Genomic DNA, 16,127 nt, shown 5'->3' on the forward strand with positions numbered 1-16,127 from the left:
TACATTGGCGAGAGTATCTTTTGGCGCGCAATCAAGTTGTCCATTTAATAAGGAAAGCTAATAATAATAATAATAATAATAATAATAATAATAACGAATTTTTATACAGGATTGAAAACCCATCAGTGTGTAACACTGTTGTCCTTGGGGTCCTGTCAAAATAATAAATAAATAAATAAAATAAAACTTAACAAGATATAATCATTGATCTTAAGGTCTAGAAAAGCATACAATAAAATAAAATGCTCTGAAAAAGGATACCTATAACCACGTTTAGATCGAATTTTTAACTAAAATAATCTCGCAATTTGTTCTTAAATTTCAGTCTCGAATCTAACGACCTTAGTTCAGCAGGCAGGTTGTTGAAAGTCTTTGCTCCTTGGTAATAGAAGCTCTTTTTACCAAATTCTAAACGTACTTTGGGTAATTTCACTGATATACCGTTATTCCTAGTGGCCTTAGAATGAACCAGTCTTTCGAAGTAGTTCTTAAAGGGTGTGCAAACATTATTCAGGAGACAGTCGAAAACAAACAAACAGCTTTTACGCTTGATCAAATTGTTCACGGATGGGGGATTAAAAGAACTATTGCCAATAACTTTAAAGCCTCGTCGTTCGATGTTCTTTATCATTTCCTTTCGGTAATCCGGAAAGCTAAGACCAAGTGTTCCGCAATAGGTAAAAATAGGTGCGATCATAGTGTTATAGATCGATTCTGCACACTTTTGGTCGATCAAAGGACGAATTGATCGCAAGAGATTAATTCTGGTTGCAGCTTTTTTATAGATTCGGTCAAAATGTGATGCAAGGTTTAGTGATGAGTCAAGGTGAACACCTAAGTACTTATAGGTAGAGGTGTTATTGATGAGTGTCCCATTAACAGAAAGTTTAAGTTCCTTCTCTTGAAGGTTGATTCTTCTAGCTGTTCCAAATAACATAGACTCCGTCTTGTCCTTTTTTAGGTTAATGATCAGTTCGTTGTCTTTAACCACTCGCACAGGTTATTCATATCCTCGCTAAGGCTTCTCTGTATAGTATCAATATCTTTAGAAGAGGTATAGATGACTGAATCGTCGGCATAAGTGATAATCTTCGAGTGTTGAAGCGGTTTATGTACATCGTTGAAAAAGATAATGAATAAGATAGGACCCAGGATACTTCTCTGAGGAACACCTGTGAGAATGGGTTGAGGTTCTGATAGCACGCCTTTATATTGGACAACTTGTGATCTGCAGAAAAGGTAATCAGTGAACCATGCGAGTTCTGTTCCACGAACTCCGTAAGTTGAAAGCTTGCTCAGGAGGCCAGAGTGACTGATGGTGTCAAACGCCTTTGATAGATCGATGAAAACACAGCCTGTCAGGTTACCATTCTCACCTTCTCACCTTGGTCAATAGTCAATATGGCGGACGGTCACGTTTTTAGAGCTCTTAGATACTGGATCATTCTGCTTTATTTCTACGTTTGTTTCTCTGGTGCACTCCTTCTGATCTTATCGATCGCCTCCTCAACAATATGGACACCGGAGTCTTAAATGGGCTCTTGCTAGTCGATCTTAAAAATGTGTTTGACCTCGTAAATCATAGCATTCTTCTTTCAAAACTTCAAATCTATGGCTGTTCATCCTCCACTGTTAAGTGATTTGCTTCTTATCTCTCTGACCGTTTTCAATGTACTAACTTTAAGGGTACACTATCTGACCCTCTGCCTGTATCTATCGGTGTTCCACAAGGAAGCATTCTTGGTCCTCTCTTCTTTCTATTATTAACCAATGACCTCCCTTTAATTATCCTACAGAACACTACTCTTACTATGTTTGCTGATGATACTCCAATAACTCAATCTAGTTCTACTATCCACGAGTTATGCTCGCCTTAATCGTGACGCTTCTGGCGTGTTTGCATGGGCCAATTTAAACGACATGGCCCTCAACACGTCTAAAACTAAATCTATCTTGATTACGACTCAACAGAAATTTCGTCGTCTAAATGAACATTCAATTAATGTCATGATTGATGGGAAGTTAATTGAACAAGTTCAGGATGCTAAACTACTTGGTATTACTCTTGATTGCCATCTTACATGGGAGAAACACATTGATAATATATATTCAACTGTAAACAGTAGATTGTCTCTCTTGAGAAGGATCAAACCGTTTCTCAGTCATCACTGTGCTCTACGTTTCTTCAATTCTTGTATTCATAACCACCTTATCTATTGTTCGAGTGCAGGGAGCAATTGTTCGAGTTATTTATTGTCTCGTCTTATTCGTCTTCAAAAACGTGCAGCTAGATTGCTCCTTGATGCCGACTTCACTCAATCATCTGTAAGCTTATTTTCCAAACTCACATATTTGCTCATTTACATTTACTGACTCTAGAAAGCTGGTTTACTAACTTAGAACGGACTCCCCTAAACAGGTGTCAACTACTACCGGCTCCATACAAACGACTCATTCACGACCTAAACGTTACAAGCGAACCGAACAGAACGACCTAACTTTACCGATGGATCGAAACAGACCAATCATGACCGACTTACGCCACTTGAGTCTTACAGCCAATAGGCGGATTCATGCTGACGTCATTGTTTACATTTTTGCTCATTTACATACGGCTTTGCGTAAAGAAGGAAGCATGTTAGATACAAATTGACTTCAGGCAGCTAAAGAGCTAGAAAACCTTAGTACGTGGTGAAATTTTTAGCTCTTTGGGTGTAATATTCAAGGAGAAATAGTCCATCAATAACTGCAAAACTATGTAAAATTTTGAGTTTTTAAACCCGTGTTGCACAAAAAGTATTCAATGCATCAGGCTCGTATTCATTGGCCGAGTTAATCGTACTTTTACCTTTCGATATTCAGAACTGATTTATTTTTAGCTCCATCAGAAACTGAATTGTTTATGCTGAGGCAAATATTGTAAACAAGGATTCCCCTTTAACATCAAAGCAAAACTGACCAATCATTTTACAAGAACTGAAATAAGAACATTCTGCTGACAACAACTATTCACTCGACTCTTGACTCTGACTCGTCTAGATCGATCCAATTTTTTTACCATCCGACTTGCTAATTTTCTAAACCTCTTCTCTTATGGTTTACTTCTTGCGATTGTGATGTAATCCAGTGAGTCCTTTAAAAAAAAAATGTCGCCGAGAGCAGAGCCTGTGAGACGCTGTTCAAAAAGAAAGGACTTCTCAGGTTTGAAATTCCTTTTGGATCCATTTCGGATCTGCCAGCAATGTTTTTGAATCGACGAAGAAAGTGTACCGTCAAAGGCAATAGATTAAAGAAATAGATAATAAATAAATTAAAACTTTTGTGGCGCGAGAATCATTGGGAGATTCTCTCTCGCGCTTTACAATCTTACAATCAGCAGTGATACCCATATTAATAAAACATTATATAATTAAAATTAAAATATAACTAATAAAACTAGGTGAACTTTGAAAAAGATAGAACTATTCAATTAAAGTTTGTAAGCCCTTTGGAAAAGGTGGGTTTTAAGAAGTCTTCTAAACGATTGTACATTATCTGCACAGCGGACTACATTAGGTACTTTTTTACATAGCGCTGATGCAGCCGCGGTGAAACTACGATCAATAAGTGTTCACTAGACGATCTGAGATCAATTCAATGGCAGGCAGACTACTATTTCAATAGTCTGAACGGAAGGTAACAAAGGCATTGGCCAAAGTTCGAGTATTGTCGAAACTAAGAAATTTCCTGATTTTTCTGATATTATGTAGATGAAAGAAGGAAGATTTGCATGTTTTATTAATATGGGTATCCATTTTGAGTTGGTTATCGAACCAACATCCTAGATTCCTGACCACAGCGAAAGACAGGACGGCCGTACTCCTTAGCCACACACAGCGAGTCAACGTTAATTTTGTAAACCGTATTGTTTTAAGCTATGAATCTCCTGCTATTTTATTGTTTTGAAAATGTATGTATTGTTAGGTTATGATTGTACCTGGACTTCATGTGGATCGTGAAAAGTCACAAAACAAACCACAACTGGTTCTTGAACAAACTAGATAAGACATCCCCTTTTGTCGAGTAAGACTGATCAAAACTAGAAAAAGTAAAATATACGCGCCTGAATTTGGTTTTTCTCTTTATGTGAAGAGTGATTGTCTCGAATTCCGCGTGAATATCTAAAAATTTTGGATATTCGTGATGCGTGAAAGGGCCAAATATTTTTACGTGACTGAGTTTTATAGAGGGGTATAGGGGACTCTCCATCTGAACCAGAGAAAAAGTTGGGCAAATTACCTTGGATCGTTTTAATAATGTAGAGGAGATATTTATTAGCATGCTAGACCTTCAGAAATTGGCTTATCGAAACGAACTGAGGATAGGACACTTCGGAGAATTTGGATAGAGAAACAAGTTTGGACTTGAATACGGTAAACCTTACCTCATTCCCCTAATTCCCTACTGAATTCCGCAGTCCATCACCTCTCCTCGCAATTAAATGATTTTTCGTATATCGTAAAATGATAACTTCCACAGAACAGATTTTTTTTTGCACTATCTCAAGAGATTACAGCAAAGATTACTATAGATTACAAAAGTAAAGATAAACAAGAAACAATAAATTACATAAATATTAATAATCAAAAATAAGCTGTGCGCAGTGACTAAAGCAGCTTAAGCTTTCGAGTTGGTCACTGCCACGTGTAACTAACTGGCGTACTTTACATTTATATAAAATTACAAGTAATGAGTAGCGGACAAAGTAAAATTATAACTGCATACGTTCTTATTTACTATTTCATGTGGTAACATTAATAGAATAATAATAGAAATAGAAATGATTACTAATAATGACGGCAGTAAATTTAAATAATACTCATTGGGTATTTAGAAGGTACTGTTTGTACTGCTCATAGAAATTATTGTAAGAGAGAGATTTTAATTTAGAGAGAATTTTTTCCCAAACTTTAGATCCAGCAAAGGCAAAAGTAGCAGCTCCATAACTATTGTTTATCCTTGGCCAATAAAAATTATGTTTGGATACAAATCTGATGTTGTAGCTGTGAACCTCGGAAGCTTGAGTAAGGGTTCCTTTGAACATGGCAGGGACATTTGATGTGTCATTAGTTACTTTATGTGTGAAAATGGCTACTTTGAATTTGTAAATGTTTTCAAGAGTTAGGAGTCCTAAAAGTCTGAAGTAAGGCACAGCATTGTCTCTGCTATTAGCAAAGAAAATGCTACGAACACATTTATTCATTCTAGTTTTAATTTTATGTAACCTAGTCTTGCAAGCACTGCCCCAGCTTGCAATACCATAGGTTATATATGGATAAATGAAAGAGAAATACAACTGCCTTAAAGTATGAAGGTCAACATAATATCGTAATTTATTAATGATGCCTACATTCTTCATTAGTTTGTTGTCAATATGTTGAATCTGGGGTCCCCAATGTAAGTTTTGGTCAAGATAGACACCTACATATTTTATTTGACTTTTACATTCAATATTACGTATCAAGTTGATACATCCATTAGATCTTGAAGAGGAAGTTAACATATAGTTTGTTTTAGCAAGATTTATGGATAATTTATTTATGATGCAATATTTGAAAACTAATTCTAATTCCTCATTCATAACTGTTTCAAGATGTTGTAGCTTATCACTTGTGTAAAAACAAAGTTATAATTTTACTTTGTCCGCTACTCATTACTTGTAATTTTATATAAATGTAAAGTACGCCAGTTAGTTACAGGTGGCAGTGACCAACTCGAAAGCTTAAGCTGCTTTGGTCACTGCGCACAGTTTATTTCTGATTTTTTATGTAATTTATTGTTTCTTGTTTATTTTTACTTTTGTAATCTATAGTAATCTTTGCTGTAATCTCTTGAGATAGTGCAAAATAAATCTGTTCTGTTCTTTCCACATTGCAGAAACAATTTTAAAGCAAACTTAAGATACCTCAAACTTAGTACACAACTGAGTTTTAAAATACAAAGGCGCAATATAACATTTTCTCTGGGGAGAACTAGCTTCAAGGTATGTCTTTCAAATAAATGCTGAGCTAAACGTGAGACATAACAATGTAAAAATGGTTATGTACCCTTGTGGTATGGCTAGGAAGCTATTCCAAGTACTGAATTCTTGCAGAAGCGTCTTACTAACAATTGATGACGGCTATCACCAAAACGTCACTCTCTTTTGTTAATGCACAGATTATTCGTGTTCATCAGTATATCGTTCTTGATGCCATAGTTAGTAGAGGGGACTGGTTAGGAAGCTCGGCGAACTTCAAAGAATGCCTCTATTGTTAGGCATTCAAACTTGAACGTACGGTCACCGAAGCATGACCTCTACTAACTATGTTGATGCGAAGTAGTGTGGAAATGACGATAGGATGACTGGGCTTAGGGTGAATGATCGTGAATTTGGTTAAAGTAGGCACGATTTGCAAGTCAGTTGGAGACGAAGGTGAGATATGAGGACGGAGATTGGGAATGATATGCTCTACATTTTGTATTTCCGGCTTTGGTTGAATATCGATCGGCATGTTTCCAGCTGTCAGTTAATTGTCCAGATTCGAGAGACATGTTGATCATCCTTGTAAGAAGTGGAAGTAAAACGTCCAAGCATCTGTGGACAAGTGACGCTGGCATGGGGTCTTGAGAACAGAATTTCCTACTTGAATTAGCAATTAGTTTAGTGATATCATCTTCCGTTCAGTAAGAGAGTTGAATGCGTCACAACAGACAGGAGATGCAGAGTTGTTAAGATTCGAACGATTCAAATTTATGATCAGCAAAGGATAAGATCTTGTATCTCAAGATTATTTTAAAGATTCCTCTGTTCGACGTCAGGAACGTTACTTTTAAATTGGTGATTTACTGGCTTGGTTTGGGTCATAGACTTAATTATTGCTTGAGGAATCTCCTCCTCCAACTTCAAAAATAACCTTTCCGATAAGGAGGCTGGTTGCCCTGATTTTAAGGACTTTCAGTGAAATTTTACTTTATTTTTAGGAGATGGTAAAAAAAATTGAGAAGTTAATATAACTCGTGGCGCTATGCTCGTTCTCTTGCCCATTTTTCGAAATATCACAATCAGATCCGTATATGCATAATTACGAAGAAGTTTCCTAATGTATTCTTATCTAGCTTACACCCCCTTCCCTCACTCCTGTCGTATCTCATGCTGGTTCTAGTCCCATGTACATGAAAACGGAAGCTAGTAACACAATTATAAAAATTGCTAATGAGTTGTTACTGAAGATTGCATTGGTTAATGCTTGTTAGAGTAATTTCGATACTATTTGTTTTCCATTTAAAGGTGAATCCACTTGACCTAACACGTAAACTTGCCCTTTGCAGCCAGGGATTGGATGGTTACCTGAAGGGTAGATCTGGTCTTATCTTTGCGTTAACTTCGCGCAAGACTTGGGTATTCAGGGGCGTAGCCAGCTTTTCAACTTATCGTTAGCCTGTACCCTTGGAGTTCAATTTACGTTTCAACATTTGCAAGAGTCACATCATAAAAGTAAAGCGAAGGAAAAAAAATGTAGGCCAAGGAACTGTAGGGCGCTGAAACTCCTGGTTTTGCTAAATCTTGAAATTTAAACGAATTTCTATACATATCCCTCATAAAGTGTTGCGATCACCCACCTACACTGGTGATTTTAGGTGTATGAATTCATCCATTTATATCATCATTGGTTAAGGAAGCTTTGTGAGCGACGTTACTTTTTGAAGAAAATTTAAGTCAAAAGAAATATGCTTGCGTAGATAAAGGAACAGCTCGTCTTTCTGTCGATCAAATAAATCATAAGGGCCCAGGATATTAAGTTTAGCGCAAATAAATTATCTTATTCAAAATGAAGGGGCAAGTTGTGATTTACCTGCAGCATAGTAAAAGCGAAAGGGCCTGGGGGACTTCGATGTTTTCAAAATTTCCTTAGCTTTCCTGAAATAGGATTTATTAGCAACCGCGCGTGGGAGCTTGAGAAAGAGTCAACTCGTCAAACCAAAATGCCGTTGAACAAAGGCAAAATTTAGTTTTGTTTCAAATGAGGTGAGAAATACACATCAAAGTCGTTTAACAGAACCTTTTTGAGTATGGTTTTCAAGGGAACCACTAAGGATTTTGAACGTACATTTATCTGTCTTTTCAGCCCCAAGTTAGTAATGGGGAGAGAGAAGTGTTAAACCAAAAAAAAAACAATTCTAGCACGATCATCGGTTAAACCATTAACAAAGCTAGTGGCAGGGTTGAAAACGAACGTGGATTTTAGAGGATGGGTTTAAAAATGGTTGAGGAAAGTGGCCTGAAAATGGATAGAGTTGAGAAAACCTGGTGGCACAACCCCTACCCCTCCCCTGCTTCTCCCTTTTCCCTAGACAAAAAGATTCCCCATTAGTTAATGGAATTCTGTCTCAAGATTTGGCTAAAACTATGGTGTTAATGTTCTTTGAGTCGGGGACGGTTTTGCATTCATTCAATCCGGATTGCCTAACCATTGGAGGGATTCATTCGTACTATTTAAACACTAGAGTGTTTGAGTCGAGGAACTATCAGACCGATACTTCCGAGACAAAAACACTCTATTGACTTTGTTGTTCACCACTAAATTTTCTTCCGCGCGCCAGTTGAAAAAAGTCAAACCCCTTTAAATGCAGATCAATCAAATATTTATTCACGCGTACAGCCTGTCACAACTGTCAATGATTCGCAACCGTACATTGGCTAAATAAAACGTTATACCTGTAAGAATTAAAAATTCACTAATTTTCTGATCTGCCTAACTTCGCGGCCGTCAAACCATGCAAATTTTTCCACGGATGAGTACTATCCATCCGGGTATTTTCCGCAGACGGGCACTATGGGCTGATAGTGTCTCTCCACGGATGAACACTATAGCGTCATGTGATCAATCTAAACCAATAAGAATCGGAGAAAATTTGGTGGTGAACAGCAGAGAGGCAATTTGTCTGCGCATGTTCAGTACATTTTTGTTTGAAGCTGTTACGCGCCTGTATGGGTTTCCCGCCAAAGAAGTGAAGGGGAGAAATGCGTCGGAAAACAATAGTGGAACGAGTACTTGAGAGAACTTGCAATTTTTCCCTCTGTAACTTAGGTGGAAGCGTCCTAGTCTTAATATGGTGGTGTGCGGAAGAAGTCACAATCGATTGATTTTCCAAATGACCTTTATTCTAATGACTTTTATTCTAATGACCTTTATTCCAATGACTTTTATTCTAATGACCTTTATTCTAATGGCGATAAACTTAACTTAGCATAATCAACTACTACCCACAAATAGCATAGCTAGTCTCGGCGGCCAGTGTGTGGACGCTAAAACATCTTACATAAATTTCTGTTCAACTAAAGATTCAATAAATATACAAGAAAAATAAATTAAATGTTAAATCATTAATTTAAAAGCAGAAATGACAGTATAAGATAAAAATACAGAAATAGAAACACATGACAATAAATAGAAGAATACATAAGTTATACACTAGTATTAACTGGATTTAACTTTTGACACATCAAAGATTATTCGCTCTACGTCAACATAACTATCTTGAACTTGAAGATTTTGAAATAATATTGTTGTCAGCTTTTTCTTGAAAATATCTTTTGGAAGATTTCTTAATTTTCCTGGGATGCTACTTCAAATTTTACAACCAATCCTTGTGAATGAGTTTTTATGTTGATTTAGCCTAGAATAGTTTATGTAATAGTTACCGGCAGATGAAGATCGGGTACTATGATTGTGTATTTGGTGGGAAAGAGTGAACAAACCAGACAGATTAGGGGGGTTTAAATTGTTATGGACATCATGCATTAAGAAAGAAGAGAGTTTAACGTAAAGCATATTAATTGGCATAATATTAGCTGATATAAAATAAGGGATGGCGTGTGAATTATAGTTGGCAAAGTTCATTAATCGCACAACCCTTTTCTGGAGTATTAATATTTTTTCCATATGAGACTTAGCTGTTTGGCCCCAAGCTACAAAACCATATGATAAATAAGGATAAATGAGTGATCTATATATATTTAGTAATGTCGAATATGGTACAAGATGCCTTAGTCTACAGATTATACCAATGCCTTTACTTATTTTTGATGCAATATGACTGATATAATGTTTCCAGGTAAGGTTACTGTCAATAAGTACACCTAAATATTTCAAATAGTCTTTACGCTCCAGGTCAATGAAATGTTTTCTATTATCATATAATTTTCAGATTTACTTTGTAACTAAGTCGCTTCTGGCTGGGATGGAAGATGATAAAATTGGTTTTCTTTACATTTAAAGAGAGTTTATTTGAGGCTAGCCAATCATAAACATTCATTAGTTCCATATTCACCACTGTTTCAAGAGATTTAAGGTTTCTGTCGGCAAATAGCAGATTTGTATCGTCAGCGAATAAATAAAATCCTAATTTATCTGAAGCTTTGTAAATGTCATTGATATAAATAAGAAACAGCAATGGCCCTAACACGGAGCCCTGTGGGACCCCACAGAGGGTTTTTTCTTTTTGGGATATGTAGGATCCTATTTGTGTGGTTTGGACCCTTCCAGACAAGTACGATGAAAACCAGTCATTTACAACTCCACGCATTCCATAGTGATTGAGTTTAGGTGACAGGATCGAGTGGTCAACCGTGTCGAATGCTTTTCGCAAATCAATCAAAATTCCATAAGAGAACATGCCCAGATCCAAAAGCAAAAGGGTGTACAAACGAGTTCAATTCGAGTACTCTTGAATAACTGTTGGTGCGATCGATGTAGATAATCTTTTTTGTGAATGATACAGGAGGCCCGTCGTAGAGCACAGACCTATCGGAAAGGAATTTAATCGTGTCATTGCTGTCTCAACAAATCGAGTACATTTGTAGTACTTACTTTCCTTTGAGCGTTTTTAGAGCTTCAACTTCCAGTGCAATGTATTTGCAATTTCAGCAAGAAAAAAAAGTTCACAGAAGTTTATGTTTTGGTTGAAAAGTTTTTTTCACGGATTACAACCGGCAGGACCTATTACTGAAACACAAAATGTCACTGTCGTGTTAAGAAAAGTAAGATGACGTTGGAACTGGAGATATGGTCATCATGACTTGGGGGGGAATGAAGGAAGAATTATGGATTTTATCTGGGAAAAGAAAGTTCTTTTCAATCATCAGTCTCGAAAATATCATCACATACGGTTTATGACGTGAAAAATGTTACCAAAATCTAATCTCTTTATTTTTGGTCAAACCACCCTAATCCTCAACAGATGACGGAGAATTGCACCATAACTGGAGAGGTCTGCACAAAAAAATAAAGGCCAGCCTGTGGCCTGAATGTGAATAAAATCAAATAACATTTTGAACTTCCAGTTGTAAAAATAATAGTTAAATGAGTCAATTATTTTCCCCTTAAAAATTAAATTGACCTCATTTATCCATCTTACCGCCCAAAAACATCAGATACACCCTTACTTTTCAACCTATTAAATTATGAGAGTTATCTGACAATTTGATGAGAATCTGTACAGCTGATAGTATCAATGAGGACAAATACCAAATTATTTCTCAAGGCTTGTATTCCCTGAGAACAACACTGAAGTCAGATTAAAATAATGTGGGGAGCTTTGTTGACTTCTTTGTGAAAATGGATGATTTACATCTATTAGATTTTAGAGAAATGACTGAAGTTTAAAGGAGACTTTGATACTGCATATTAAGTGGTAATAGGCACCAACCTGGCTGCTATTTAAAGAAATTTATCACATTTTCCGAGGGGGTTTCGCTGTGTCAATTTTACAGCAGACAAATCATGTATAAATCAGTCAAGAAATTTATTAGCTCTTATCCTGAAAGCTTAAACACTCATAAGTAATGTGACTGATCACTCTTCACATTCGTTTTCAATGAAATCTGGAAGAACTTTTGAAAACTTCATTAGTAATTTTACAGTTACAAAAAAAAAAAAAGACATAACTCCCATATAGCAGATTAGCTTAGGCAAGACTGATAATTCAAACCGGTAGTAAACTTCTGGTAATAATGGCACACTCTTGAATAAATCAGCTTGCCACAGTAAATGTCACAGCCATCCTTCTGTCTATAGTACCAATTATTGGGCCACTACACATTACCTTAAATAAATGAGAACATAACAGTTAGTTCCTATCATCAATCTCAACGGAAAACGGATAATCTTTATTTGTACTTGCATTCAGACTTGCTCTAAGCAAAAAAGTTACAAAATTGAAAGAAATTATTAGAAATAAAATTGGAGTACTAGCAGCCTGGAATAACCATAGGGGCTAGCGGAGCCAGGCAGCTAGTTAACATCAGCATTAAATAAGATTAAAATAAGGTCAGCAAGAAGATTGAAGCACAAATGCATACTCACACAAGAAAAAAGAAAAAAGAAACGGAATTTATAAGATATGAAGGAAGTCTAGAATAGTTCGAGTTATTTATGCATACTAAACATTAATATAAGAAGAGTACAATGTCTATGGCAACTAGTAACAGCTATATAATTATAAACTACAGAAATTAACAGGAGACTAGATTACAGTAAATTAGAAAACAATACACTGCTAATAAGTACATAAGTTGCTGATAGGTATATAAGTTGCTAATAAGTACATAAGTAACTAATAGTCTTTGACTAGATCACATTTTACTGACTCCTTAGTTTGAGATTGATAAGGTTTTCAAATTTTCCATTATTGAGTTCCATACTTTGGGGCCCTTAAACCTTGAATTAAATATTCCATAATTTGTTCTTACTTTAGGTAAAGAATAGGAAAAATTCGAGGCACTTCTAGTATTGCAGTTATGTTTTTTATTTACTTGAGTGAAAAAAGTATCAAACACCGATGGTAGATGTCTATTGTAAAAATTATACATAAAGGTTGCAGTATGAAGGAAGACAAGGTCAGGCAGTTTAATAATATCTAAGCGCTTAAATATTGGACAAGAATGCTCATGGAAGTTAGAGAAAGTTATCACTCTCATTGTTCTCTTTTGTAAAATAAACAAAAGCTGGGTAGTCGAAGAATAAGTGTTACCCCACGAGATTAAACCATAGATTAAAAAGGGATATATTAAGGCATAATTTAGTTTAATCAAAATGTCTAAATTCACAGAACAATGAAGTTTAGAAAGAATCCCAATATTTCGCTTGATCTTTAAGCAATATAGCTTACTTGACTTTTCAATGATAAATGAGAATCGATTACAATACCTAGATATTTTATTGAAGACTCTTGGTTTAAGTTTATGCCATTTTAAGATCAAGACACATGAAGTGAAACATAAATCACCTGGTTTGAAATTCATTGTGCACTTCGACTCAAAATTTGTTTTGCAAGGCAAAACATCCTACTGAAATAAACAGCACAGAATACAGCTGATGCCATTCATTTCGAATGACAGATGAACATGAGACAAAGCCCATGCATTTGTTTTGAAGTAAATGGACTAGTTAGACTGAAAGCTAGAAAAATAAACAATTAACTGATGATAGTGAGGGATTTAGGGACCATGTGACAAATAAGTTTTACCGAAGTTTTTCCACTAGTTAGCACACGGAACTCGTAAAGGCAATGATAAAAATTACCTATAAAATACACTGAAAAAAATAAGTCAAAACCAGAGTTGATTGAAGCAAGACCATAACCGTTGTTATAGTTCACCACTAAATTTTCTCTGATTCTTATTGGTTTAGACTGATCACATGACACGATAGTGTTCATCCCGAGAGACACTATCAGCCCACGGTGCGCGTCCGTAGAAAATACCCGGATGAATAGTACTCATCCGTGAAAAATTTTGAATGGTTTGACGGCCACGAAGTTATGCAGATTGGAAAAACAGTGACTTTTCAATTCTGACAGGTATAACACATTGTTTAGCCAATGTATGGTTGTGAATTATTAACATTTGTGACAGGCTGTATGCATGAATAAATATTTGATTGATCTGCATTTAATGTGTTTTGACCGTTTTTCAACTGGCGTGCGCAAAATTTAGTGGTGAACAATAAACACCATTGAGTGTTTATGTCTCGGAACTATCGGTCTGTTTTAAGAACATCAAATTTTGGCGGGGCAACTATCAGCAGATAGTTCCTCGACAGAAACAGTCTATTGTTTAATTAAGACACATGCTTACCTTCCATGTACAACAGACTTAGAGAGCAAAAAGGCCAAAGGCGGTTTTGGGTCATGACTTGGAAAATCCATCAAAACCTCCCCAAAAAGTAATTCCCAGAAGGTTGTAGTAAGAGCAACTCAATCCTGAAGCTGGAACATTTTTTAAAGCCTCGTGTCCTAGGTGACTGTAAAGAGAAAAAAAAGATGATATAGAAAGTGATTTGATGCTTGGGGGCCACCTCAAACTTAATGCAATTTTACTTCCAGTATTGATGCATCCCTCGACCCTGAGCTGTTGCGTCTCACACAGCAAGCCAGAGACTAAGGTGCAAGTTCCTGGCTCAATGCCATACCCCTCAAAGATCAGGGTTTGGCATTGAATAAGCAATAATTTAGAGATTCCCTGTGATTGCGATACAATTTACCACTGCTGGACATACTGTCTACCTGTGCTTATGGCGAGCCATTTAAGGTAATGCATGCCTTGTCATGTAAAAAGGGGGGATTTGTGGCTCAACACCATGATGGAGTGAGAAACCGGTAGTTACGAAGGCGAAGACCCCGAAAACGAAGACCTAAGACCCTCTACGAAAAAGAAGACTCATTACGAAATCGTAGACCCATTACGGAAAAAATAAAAGCAATAAAGCAATACAGAAACAAGACACCTGAATTCTTTGCCGGCGAAAACCTCAGGGAGTAATGGTGTTTTTTGTCTTCGCGTTCGTGATGGATCTTCGTTTTCGTTGGGGGTCTTCGTTTTCGTTTTCGTAATGGGTCTTCGTTTTCGTAATGGGTCTTCGTTTTCATAATGGATCTTCGTTTTCGTGATGGGTCTTCGTTTTCGTAGGGGGTCTTAGGTCTTCGTTTTCAGGGTCTTCGTTTTCGTAACTACCGTGAGAAATCTACTAACCTCCCCACTTCGCAAAGTATGCAAGAACGTCCAAGAGGAGCCTCACCTCTAGCCATTGGACAATGAAGCGATGAATTTAAGATCAGCCACAACAAGTTCCCACACGAGATTGGATGTGAAGGCTAATGGCTTCTGGTTGCGCGGAGTGACAGCATTTTTCGCTGTTAGAGTGTCGCATGTCAACTCCAAGACTAACCAGGGAAAATCAACTGCAGCAATTTTCAAGGAACAGGAGAGTGAAGAAGAAGAGAAAGTACCAACAAAGGGTACTAGAAGTCGAGATGGGCTCCTTTACCCCACTTATTTTTGGAACCAACGGCAGGATGGGCGAAGAATGCAAAATGTTTATGAACATTTAGCAGAGAAATTGGCAGAGAAGGATGTTGAAGATTACCCATTTGTTATTAGCTGGCTCAGGACTAGGATTTCTTTTGAAGTATTAAAGTCTGTAAATACTAGCATCAGAGGATTGCGCCAGCCCTTGTTTAGAAGTGAAGTTGTAGATGATTTTAAAGTAAATTGTACTGCTGCTGACCTATTTTTATGAAATAATTTCAATATTTGTAAACCCCTTTCAGTATCGAATTTCGTAATTTGGCCTTTTAGCCTTATTGTTTTAGTAAATGGCTACTAGCCTTATTGTAAATTTTACGTTAATATATGCACAAGATTATTTCTAGTTTTATTTTTAGTCTAAATTACGCAATGACCTTTTTCCTGAATTGTAAATAGCCCAACTAGCTTTATTGTTAATTTAATACTAGTAATATTTCTTTTTAGTAGTTAAGCGTTTTAAATATAAAGTATTCCCGTCAATAGATCAATAAAAGAGGGGGGCATTAGGATTTTCGGTTTCGCGATTCTGGCTATTTTTTTTATTCGGATTTTCGGTTTTCGAGCTACAAAAAAGTCGGTTTCTCGAATTTGGTATTCTTTGCGGTTTGCGGATTTTCCATTTTTAGGCATTTGGTTTTCGGTTTTCGCGAACAATATTATATAGATTTAGCCAAGCCTAAAAGCGGAGCTCCCAAGTTCGCAATATTAATTAAACATAAAAGATGTGCATTTGCCGAAA

At 36.5% G+C, this 16,127-nt stretch overlaps 1 pseudogene; it reads left to right on the plus strand.

Moving 5' to 3' along the window:
* Window positions 1-15,641, plus strand: part of LOC148733244 (uncharacterized) — an 18,040-nt pseudogene extending 2,399 nt beyond the window's left edge.
* The last annotated feature ends 486 nt before the right edge of the window (window positions 15,642-16,127 follow it).

This window comes from Stylophora pistillata, chromosome 4, assembly GCF_964205215.1.
Source record: "Stylophora pistillata chromosome 4, jaStyPist1.2, whole genome shotgun sequence".
Taxonomy (NCBI): Eukaryota; Metazoa; Cnidaria; class Anthozoa; order Scleractinia; family Pocilloporidae; genus Stylophora; species Stylophora pistillata.